The 11,410-nt window shown below is 37.2% G+C and overlaps 1 long non-coding RNA gene across 1 annotated transcript; it reads left to right on the forward strand.

Moving 5' to 3' along the window:
• The first annotated feature begins 5,568 nt into the window (after positions 1–5,568).
• LOC143369963 (uncharacterized) lies at positions 5,569–10,229 on the forward strand. Its single transcript, XR_013085537.1, has 2 exons — positions 5,569–8,266; positions 8,852–10,229. It is a non-coding gene; the product is annotated as an uncharacterized LOC143369963 (long non-coding RNA).
• The last annotated feature ends 1,181 nt before the right edge of the window (positions 10,230–11,410 follow it).

Here is an 11,410-nt window from a genome sequence, read left to right on the forward strand (position 1 = left end):
CCGATGGTTTCCCACTTTATTCGCGTCGCGTTCATCTGAAAAAAGGAAGAGGAGGGCATCTGAAAAAGGAGAGCATTTTTTAAATCTATGTTAATATGGTTACAGTTAAACTTGCGGAAATTAAAAATAAATTATTTTAGATTATAGTATAGATTGTGCAGATTTTTTATAACAATTAATTTCAACCATAATAAGAGAGTGATTGGATAGGAAAAGGAATGGGGCCCTTCGTGTAACAGAATCTTCGAGCACTACAGTCTTCGAGTGATAAAGTCCTTCATCCGGTCATATTCTATTCTTCTTGTAACATACTGTTTATTACAAATGTCAATTGTAATCTCTATGAACATCAAACTCCCAGTAGGTGAGGTGTGTCTTATGAGAAATAAAGACTACAAAGTGAACCAATCATTAATTTAACTTAATCCCTGACTTAATATTAGACACAAATAAAATATTACATACTTTTGTATTTTACTATTCATTTTAAAGAGAACAAAATCGAACTGACGCTTGTGTACTGCCCCTTGCTAGACAAGAAAATCACAGCAACGCAACTCCTCAGCATCAATGAATATCATCCCGTTGCGAATTTCATAAACGGTCGGCACGCGACGCTGCAAACTCGAAGCATCGAATAATGGCCGGCCAGGGGCGTTCAAAATTATTGCTCGATATAAAGTACTCGTTTCTGCGCAACCAGGGGCACTCAGCCGGGCAGATAATGACCACTCATAAAATTTCGAATCACTTCCCGCTCCCACCAGCTCCTCCCAGCCTCCCCCACTCCTCTGTGTTTATTGCGTGCCAGTATGCAAATTTGCTTTCACTTCGCGCCACCGCTGCAAATTTGACGCTTTGATTACTAGACCGTTGGGAGGACAATTATTTTTGCATCGGTCACTGGACTCGACCCCGACTTGCCGAACGTGTTTGCATAAACGCCGGATGCACGCGATCGCATCGACCTGTCCAATCCTCGTTCACCCGCCCTGTGACGTACAATCGCGCGCGTTAATCGGTTTTTCTGCTCGCCGCCAGCGGATTCGATTTTTTTCACCCCTCGTCCGCTTCTCACGGCGGTCTACGGAAAGGGATAACGCGGGTCACTTTGATATCGCGGTTTCTCGGCTTCGTCGGTTTATATTCATCAATTCTCGTTGTGGCCGTGAATTTCAAGAGACCTCCCGATCGTCATGGGGAAGGGTCTCGTAAACAACGATTAGCTTCTATTAGTCGACGAGTAGCAATGCTTTATTTGCTGAAGTGGGTCGACTTAGTTTGCAATCTGGGTGGGTGTGTGTGGGAGCCATAGTGAATAGTACACTGTTGGCATTGTTTGATTGGTGCGAGAGAAACGTTTGTAAAAAACGAACACTTCAATTTTAGCCTGAATAATTATCATAAATTTACGCCTGCAAGCGTCTTCAGCTTTGGAACGATAGGTTATTCAACTTTGGTTTCGAAGTGCGTGCTCTGTATGTAATTACATCTAGAATCGTCACTTCTTGTTTCTTTAGAGGGTATTTAGTTTCAAGCGGAGTTGGGTAGTAATGAAATGAAAAATTATTTAAATAACTGATCGAGTAAAAGTTACTTTAATTTTAGATTATTCTACGAATAAAGTTAATATTTTTATTCGACAAATAAAATTGATGTTAAAGTGAAAGTTGAAGTTGAAAAATATATTCGACGATCAAGATGAAACGCTCGACGAATAAGAAAATTTACTTTATTCGACACATGACGAATAATTTTTTTTAAATTTTAGTCGTTATTCGAAATTTTTATTTAAATAAAATTTTTGCCCATCTCTTGTTTCCAGTACGTAATGGTCGATTGATTGTATGAAACAAATTTTCTATTTGCTCTTTTCTTTTCATTTTAAGAGTGTCTTCTAATCTAAAGTATACAAAAGGGTGTTTTTCTACAAATATTATTGACAATTTCTTCAAACTGTGCATATGTATTGTGGGATCGGGAACCTCCACAGAATAAAAGGGAGCCCGGATTAAGAAACCTGGGAGAGTCGGCGTAGCCGTGGTGGCAAACGCGACTGATCAGCACCCGGGCGGCTCGGGTTCGATCCCCGACGCCCTGACTCACGCTTTCCGTGGTTCCCGAACACGTAGGAATTAATACGATCTATTCCGACAGTATATGTTAACATCAGTGAAAGAAAACAAGCTTTTTATGGTGTTCTTGATTTTTTAAATTGAATTATTCTGACAGAACAAATGGCAAAGGGCTTTGTTTAAGCAATGGAAACACAAGAGTAAGGGACGGGGACTGGTGGTACCCAATATCGATTTGCGAATAAATGATCGCAGGTCAGCAAAGAAGGGTGTCTATCTCTCAACCCGGCTGGAAGACATAATTCTTCATGCAGTTGCTGCAGATCCCTTAAGTTCACCAAATTCTCTGATTACTCCTCCATAATTCAGAAACTGTGCCATTGTTTTGAACAAGAACTGCTATCTTAACTCACAAACTACAACATTTATTTGATTAGATGCATTCGTCCCTTGAAGTATTAACACGCTCTGTATATAACGTTCTTCCGTTTGCCAAATTCCCTCCCAAAATTCAATTGACCCAACAACGCACAAATAAGGGGGTGAAAAAATAAAGCTGCAATTTAAACATAAAAACTCTACCCCATTTTTGTGTTGCTTTAAATGCTTCTATATGCTATATATTTCCTAAAAAAAAACGGTGAGTCGAACAATTACACAGAAATGTGATAAAGGCAGAACTAGTAGAACCTGCTTCCTCTTTTACTTTCGCCGGTCTCGCTCCTTTGTTAACTGAATTTTTTCAGCAAAAATCGCCAGCGAATATACGAATATATGCTACGGGGATCAATTACCACTTCAGTCCGCGCAATTCGAGCGGCCGACAATGAGGCAGACGGAATTAAATTTGCCGGGCAATGCGCGTAAGAATTGATCGTGAAATCATCAACGATAAATCCGATTCGGAACGGTTAAACGGGTCGTGACAATGACATGGGAGTATTTCGGTGTAAATCAGCAGGTCCTGGCTGCAGAGTAGCCACCCACAGTCCGTATAACACGATAATTTAACAGAAACATTATCGCACAGGCAGGTGCAAAATATTTCAGCAAGGCGTGCGCTTGCACACGGAACCGCTGCACAAAAACCACACCCGTGTAACCGATGCCCGTGATAAATTTAATTATCACCTGAACCTGAAACGGAACACTTTTGAACACGCACTCGAATCCTAAGGTCCCGAGAAAATCGAATTCCCCGCGCCTTTGAAGGGGACATTTTCCTTTTCTCTTTGCACCCTTTCTCTCTCCCGCTTCCATTCTCTATTCTCTATTTTGCATGGCCAATATTGCATTTTGCTTTCTCCTTTAATCTTTTCTCCTCCGCTTTCTGTTCAACCTGTAGAACAGAAAATTAAAAACCGAATCTTTCCTTTTTTGGTCTACCATAGGTTGTTGACTTTTCGCAGATTTTTCGTTGAAGCTTTAACCTTCGAACGGGAGGAATTTTTTAATTCAAGGAAGCTTAATTAACTTCGTGTATTTCCCTGCGGAACTGTTCACTTTACAGATCAATTTAATATAGGAATTGAGAGAATTACAGCGAGTTAATCATTGTTATATAAAGCTTCCGATTGTACTTATTAGAAAAGACTGAAATATTGTTACAATTTTTGTAGGACAAGATTCTCATATGGTATCGATGGTATTGATTCTGGTTGCGATTCTAATATCGGTTACATATCAAATGCCGTAGTGACTCTTATATAAATATAAGCAAAACTCGCAACAGTATTAATATTAACACATACTGTTAAATGTGCCCCTAACGCAAAAGAAAGATAAAAAAAACCCTCAGGGACACAGTGACTGTGCTAAAGTATTGTGCAAGTAACTTAATGCAAATTTTTCCACGCCTTCCCTTTCCTTTCTACAATCCCCAGAACAACCACTTTCATTTCTTGCTCGCAGAAAAATGATAATACATTTATCTCCTTAAACTTCTTAGTTCCCTTGTTTTTCTTCCCCGCATTTCCGTTTTCTCTATTCCACTGTTTCGCGTCTCTACGTTTGATACCTTGTTTACCACTCCACACCGCCCATCTTCTTTTTCCTCCAACCCATCTTCTTCTTCGCAGCACCCTCGCCCTCCACCGGAATCGCCATCCATTTCCATTACTCGAAGAGCGAACCGCTGTCGACGGTTGGAATTCGCAAAAAGCCGCATTTGCGAATTAATGGTAAACACTCGATGGCCCGGTTTCCATGATGAGACGCGTTCAGGGGAATTATTCTAAGAAAACCAGCCTCGAAATGGAATCGTTGGTGGCTCTCCCCAATTTTGGATATTAAATGAATTAAATTTCTTATCTACATTATATATTATAATATATGTATTAATCCTAAATGCAAGTTGTCACGAAACAGAACTTCCTCCACAAGATGGATTATTGAAAAATTAATAGAATATTTAAAAATGTAAATACTCAGTTTCATTTAAATTCAATTTAATGCTACTTTCTTTTCAGTTTTATAGCTGAGAGGGTCAAAACTGATTAATTATAATCCATTTAGAATTCTCATTATGGTATGCTTATTTTTAAATTTTTAATTGTATAAGACTTTAGTTAGTTTTTTAAATCAATATTATTATTTGTTCAAAATATTTACGCCAATGTGCCGCTTACTTTAGATTTCTATATGCAGTAAGCTGCCTATTTTAAATTCATAAGATAGTTGCCCGCGTTTGAAGGCATGAACGCAGCGACGCGGGATTATTTATCGTTTCCGAGCGGCGAGGTTGATATAAAACAGTTCGTTAATTAAAAACACGACGCCTATGGGCGACTCATTAAAACAGGGCGCCATTATAATCGGGTCACGACTGGCTTAAAGCGTCCTCAAGAACCCCCGGTCCTTCTTGATGGTCGTAAAGCATTCGTCGTGGTTCGCGTGATTTTCGTAGTTTGCAAAATTAAGCAAAGCCGCCTGGAATAATTTTGAATGCTGAATGGAATATATTTCTGTGACTACGATTCTGTTCAATAACATGTATGGTGGGGAAATTTTATTCAGTGACGTTTTTTTCAGGTCGCATCCATATACAATACTCCAGTACGGTTCCCTAAACTATCTTTCTCCATAAATCGATACTTTAGGTTTTGATGAATAATTGTATGGTTCGTTGTATTGTTATACTGTTAGACTTAATGTTTCGTTCTTCAAGCGTTTTGGCTCAGTTTGCCACCAACTACAGTGTCTCTGACATAGCGGAGAGTAAATGATAATAATTAGAAAAAAATACAATTGATTTTTAATTAATCTAATAAAAATCAGTTCAAATAACAGTACTACCAATATTTACCTATGACGTAACAGATAAATATTGGTTGATGATACAAACATTTTACCAACAGTAAACTTGACAATTCGAATAGGTGTTCTCAGGTATTTCTATAATTATTGAAATCTTACCAATATCTTTCAATTATTGTAGTATATAGGGGGAGGTGGGGCAAGATGGGGTAGTTAAGGTTTGATGATGAATAAAAAACAAATTTTCATAATCAACTAATCAATTTCATGTCTGAACCATTGTTTGGTAATAAGTCTTTCAGTTTAAATGCGAATCAACCTAAGTTTTACAGGTTTCAATGGAATGAATAAAAAAAAATCAGAAAAAGTCGTTTCTCCCCATGTTGCCTCACGGGTGGGGTAAGATGGGGTACCAATTAAAAAATCCTATAAAGTATTTATTTATTGGGTTGACAGAGGAGGCACGAGATACGGGGGTACCCCGCCTTGTCCCACCTTCCCCTAAGTACTCTTCTTCGACCACAAGTTACATTCAATATATTCAAAGATGCCTTCTTCCTTGAAAATGGTGCAATGCATTTTAATCATCCCAGCTTCGATATTCTTTATTGAAACTGAAATCTTTTCTTCAGCTGGAAACATATAGATACTCGATGCAGAAAGCAGTTGTGAACAGGTAAAATCTCTCAATACAGTTTCTTCTGCCGGTTCGCAGTGTACAATACACATAAGCAGTGAAATACTTGAATATCCAAATACATACAAATTTGAATCTTAATAATATAGGTCCGACCTTTATAAATAAATAATTTAAAAAAAAAGAAATGAACGAATTGTTTTACCTGGGGAAAATAACGTTATGCAAACCACAGAGGTCTCATTCTTCAACGCTGCATTTTGATTCTGCGTCGTGTTTAAAGTTTCGCACGAAACTGTGCGGTCCTATTTAAACTACCTCGCGGTAATACCCACGGAAAGCAAAATCGGACACGCGTTTGCTTTCTAGTGTTTGCTCGAACATTTACTGAGTGGACTGTTCATGTTTGCTTTGCCGATCATGTGTGTCACAGCGGTGGAAGCTTTCCAATTTTTCCACGGCACTTGCCGCCACAAAAGTCTGAAAGGCCAAGGATCAATGAGACTCGAAGACTTTGATTACATCGTAATATTTGGGGGAATGCTCGAATGCTCGGCCGTTTTCTACCTTAAACATTTTCGGTTACGTATCATTTAACACATTTTATATTTCGATAGCGTGGTTATTGATATTAGGTCCCGACAGAAATTACACAAACAGCAATGAACCAAGTTTTAAATAGATGAACATTCCTGAGAACACAAGGTTGCGAAGGATTTTCTGTGGCAAGGATTCGCGTTGTTATTTAGGTGCACTTTTTATGTTCTCACAGTTTTATTCTCTTTCTGAAAAGTATCTTAACTGACCGCGGATCAGGTAATTTTAAATAGAGAAACAGAAATACACTGCGTCAATGTGACGTTGTTAACCTTTACCTGTTGGTGACTTTTAATATTTGGTTTTTATTTGAATAGGATTTGTTACTTTGGATAGGAAATGAAATTATTTCGCTTTATAGTTCATAGCGCTGTCTATGATGTTTAGAATATAATTTATAGTAGAAAGTATGGTGTTATATTTTCAGTAAGAATTACACCATATTTGGTTAAAGAACGATTGTGCAAACATGAAGACGCACATATTGCTTATGTTCAACCTTTCACGTGTCGACTTATATTTTCAAAGAAAAACACTTATAATAATCAACGACGCTTTTCATGGAAAAAATGACAAATTTAACGAAGACGTTCATCAAATCTTTGACCAAAAACTGACGACAGCTCAAGCACTGGAAAGATGTGAATACGTCTTTCGATAAAAATGTTGGTCGAAGTTGACGTATATGATAAATTAACGTCTAAGGTATGATAAACGCAACTCGTATACGAAGCGTTCTGTCGATGGGGAACACAAATTTTTTGTTGATTTTCGAGTGAATTCTTTCCTCCTAAAAATACGATCTGAAACAAATGGGATCTACGTGTATACATATACAATAATTTACGGTGATATATCAATCGCTCGTAATACCTTTTTTTTATATGAAAATTCTTGCTGAATATTGCGCGTTGGAAATAATTGAAGAGTTTTTACCAATACAAGTAAATACACTAAACAAATTTTTATCACTTAAATTAGTAACACAGATAAAAAAATTAGTAACACAGATAAATTTTTTCTCCGCAAAAGGTTTACTTATCTCGGTAATCTTGAGTCGCTAATCACTAAAAAAAATGTGCTTGAAACTCAACGGAAAATTTGATTCTTTTATCGAATTCCTCGTCAGCGCGCGATGAAATATTTGCGCGGAGGGTGGAGAACGAGCTTCTCCTTCCAAGTGTCAGTTAATATCACGCCACTGGAATTTCTAATCGCCTCTGATTGAGTTCCCATTCGATCGACCCAGCGTTATGGACGGCAAAAATTTTTGCGGTCGCGTTCTATAATACCTAAACGCCTCCGTCATTCGTTTGTGAGTGAGAACCTTTCTGCGTGTGTGCGTGAGTACGTCCGTTTGTATGTGTGCGTCCCCGCGTATCCTCGAATACACGAGGACTTCGTAATGCATTTGATAAAAAAAAGGAAGTAAAATAAAAATAAGGGGGACAAAGTATTCTGAAGTTAGAGAAAGTAAGTCACGCGCATCCCGTCATACCGATTGGAGATCAGAAGCATAATTGCGGTCATATTTTCAAGAGAGGAATACAGATTCAATTTTCTGTTTACTGACAGTTGCTCGCGGAATCTGAAATAATTCTAAGGAAACACTACCGCCACATGTGTAATTTCATCCAGAATAATTCGGAAGACTCACGGTGTAAATACGTAATCGTTAGAAAGCATTGTAATTAAGGGGTCAGTCCACTGTGCAGTGGTGAAAAATTGTCATTTTTTAGGATTTATTTTTTAGTAAACGGAATGTCCAACGTAAATAATTGTTTGCCTGCTTATTAATACACTTATTGACAGTGTAACAAAAAATCTATTTTAAATTTTTAACAGTTTTTTTTAAATATATACGCCACTGATATAAACGCCTTGAGAAAGCGACGTGATGCTGGTGCAGGTGATTCCGGGGGAACGACGCATTTGAAACAAAAGATAGAAAGTGTGTTGTAATCATTATGAGTGTGGTTATCGCCGGAACCAGGATTATTTTTACTGATAAAAAATTAACAAAACGGCGGAGGTTTGATTTGGTTATTTTGCCATCACCTGCACCAGTCGAAGAAATGTTGCTTTGAGATAATCGCGTTTAAAGTTTTAAAACAAATTAAAAAAATTCTTTTAAATTTTTTTTCTGTAATATAAGAGTAGCTTTATAAATACCAAAAAGATTTATTGCATTATATATTGTATCTACGGAGAAAAAAATCTTTAAAAAGAGCTTAATTTTTCAAACCGTCACAGTGAACTGACCCCTTAATAACAATGAACTATCTAGACACTAGTCTAATACTTTGGTATTGCTATATGCCTGTGTATTTGTGTCGCAAATGTTTGTACGTGACGCATGCCAAATAGTTGGTAGGGTTTGGCAGATGCGACTAATTCAGTGTTAATCTCTCTGATTTATTTTCGCAGATGTGGCTAATTAACAATAACGTTGAAGCAACTTTTGAAGTTTTTAAAATTTCTTTAGGCTTACGTTGCTTCATACTCTACAGATCTTTGTTGTGATAGTGAATAGATCGTTTCTTTATTATTCTCTGTCTGTCATGCTTTCGACATAAGAATGCAATGTATTGATTCGGATCTCTGATTGGGATGACGTTAATCGAAGTAAATGTGGCTGAAATAATTCGTACCGTACTACCATGAATGCACGAAAGTCGTTAGAAAATAAAGCTTCCTTCCTTAAAGGAATTCTGATATACCGATAATGTGCAAAATTCGTATGCAGAAAGTTATAGTGTAAACGACGATGTAAATCGTTGCTGTGGCAACTTGGTCTTTTGTTATAAACTCATTAACAATTTAATATAATACATCTGGAAGACACAGGGGTATAAGTCTATAATGTGCGAAAAAATAAGTGTAAGATTCTAGTGACTAAAGCCTAATTAAATCACATAAAACAGTACCTACTAATTTTGGGCATAAATTAAGGCACACTTCCTGAACAACCCCTCGTCACTTTTAATACTGTCGAAGGGTTAAAGAGTTCCAATATTTAAATATTTCTGCAATTTTATGACAGTTTGGATACTCTGGGGCAACATTATCCTTATGTCGTAACAGTGAATTTGCAAGGCAATTAATATTAATTAAGAAACGAGATCTATTCACTTACACCCCTATCATGAAGACACTTCATAGAAACAGCATTGCTCTCCAACTGATTTTCTATTAAAACGTCTGAGAGAATTAAAGCTTTTGAGTATGTAATCACCGATTACTAACAGAACAGTTTGATCGAATGTTCTGCGAGTTTTGTTCTCTATCAGTTCTCGTGCATTTGCGATAGTATGATACAAATTATTTAAGCGGAATATACATTATACGTAAAACCGAAGAGCATTCGGGTTAAGTCTTCGGCTCGGTATATTTGCTCATCGCTAATCATGTCTCATCACCCATAGCAATGTATCTACGATAACAATAAAGTGAATAAAGAAAAGGCATGTCTATAAGCGTCTATAAGTTATTGGTACTATTAATGTCATTAACGCGGTTAAGAGTGTGCGAACTTGTTGTAAGGTAATGCGATTCAAAGGGAGAACGGAAAGGAAGAAACATAGGAAACTCATTTAGTGTCGGTATTCACTGTTCGCTATTTGTAAGACTCGAGAAGGTAAATATAATAAATTCATAGTATCTAACTGATTGTGTACTTTATTCCAATAAACCCCACCCGCACAGCGTAGAATGTTTGCATTATAAGAATTTACATTCGAAAGAATCTGTTTCCTGTTTTCTGTTAACCTTTAGAGGGACTAGATTAGGTCTGGGTTAGGTTGAGGGGTTCTGGGTTCATTTTATATAATGCATGGACATTAGTGAGTTGCACGACTGCAGCTCGCATGATAAATAGTAAAATCAGAAAACTAAGAAAACAAATCCAAAAATAACACAAAAAACCCCAAAAACAAAAAAAGAGCAACAAAACTTTCTACGTCCACGTGGTTAACTCTGGGTAACGCCAAAGGAAAGAATAATACATGAATGTAACTGCTGTTATTCATTTAGGCTTCTTTAGGTTGGCAATACTGTTTCTGTGTAAAATTTCGATACTCTGACCTTAGGATCGTGATTAGCGATATCAAAATCCTTTGAAACATTAAAGTACAAATTTTTAAAATTCCAGTACATGCCATACCGTTCGCGGCCGGGCCACTATAGTGGCCGCCTAAGAATTTCAATACTTTGCCGGCCACTTTGGTGGTGTTTATGCATAAATTTTAAGTAAATAAAATTTACAATTTCAATGAAAGAATCCCGGCCCTCTAAAGGTTAATACAAACTTGGAATTAACGAAACATTCTACTCGGTAAGACTTTCACTTTGCAGTTGAAATTTTCATTTCCCCTACTTATTCCTGTGGAAACCATGGCTCGTAAATATGTTCCTTTGCATATGCAACGTTTCTGCATTCCGTATTTGCATAACCACTCTGAAAGTATACACTTCTACCTATGCGCAACGAGAAAATTATATTTATCATTCAATTTTGCAAACGGAATATTCTGAGTTTCGAGCACAAACCCTCTGGTTTTTGTAATGCTCTACATCTATATAGTCCAGTTTTCTTAAGAACTTTCCGCTGGATTATATGAACACGGTGAGCGCGCTATTCGAGTAAGAGTTCTCATCCTCTGCGGTGGTCGTACAACACTTTCGTTAAGCTTCACGTAGTTATTAATGTTTAAATCTTGAGAGTTTGCACTGTACATATTTTTTGTATCTTCAAATCTGACACAGATATTAGAGTGTTCGTTTTTCAGACTCCTCTACACTATGTATGAATCATTTCACGGCAGATCGACCACTTTTCACAACTTGA

Source organism: Andrena cerasifolii, chromosome 6 (genome assembly GCF_050908995.1).
Source record: "Andrena cerasifolii isolate SP2316 chromosome 6, iyAndCera1_principal, whole genome shotgun sequence".
Taxonomy (NCBI): domain Eukaryota; kingdom Metazoa; phylum Arthropoda; class Insecta; order Hymenoptera; family Andrenidae; genus Andrena; species Andrena cerasifolii.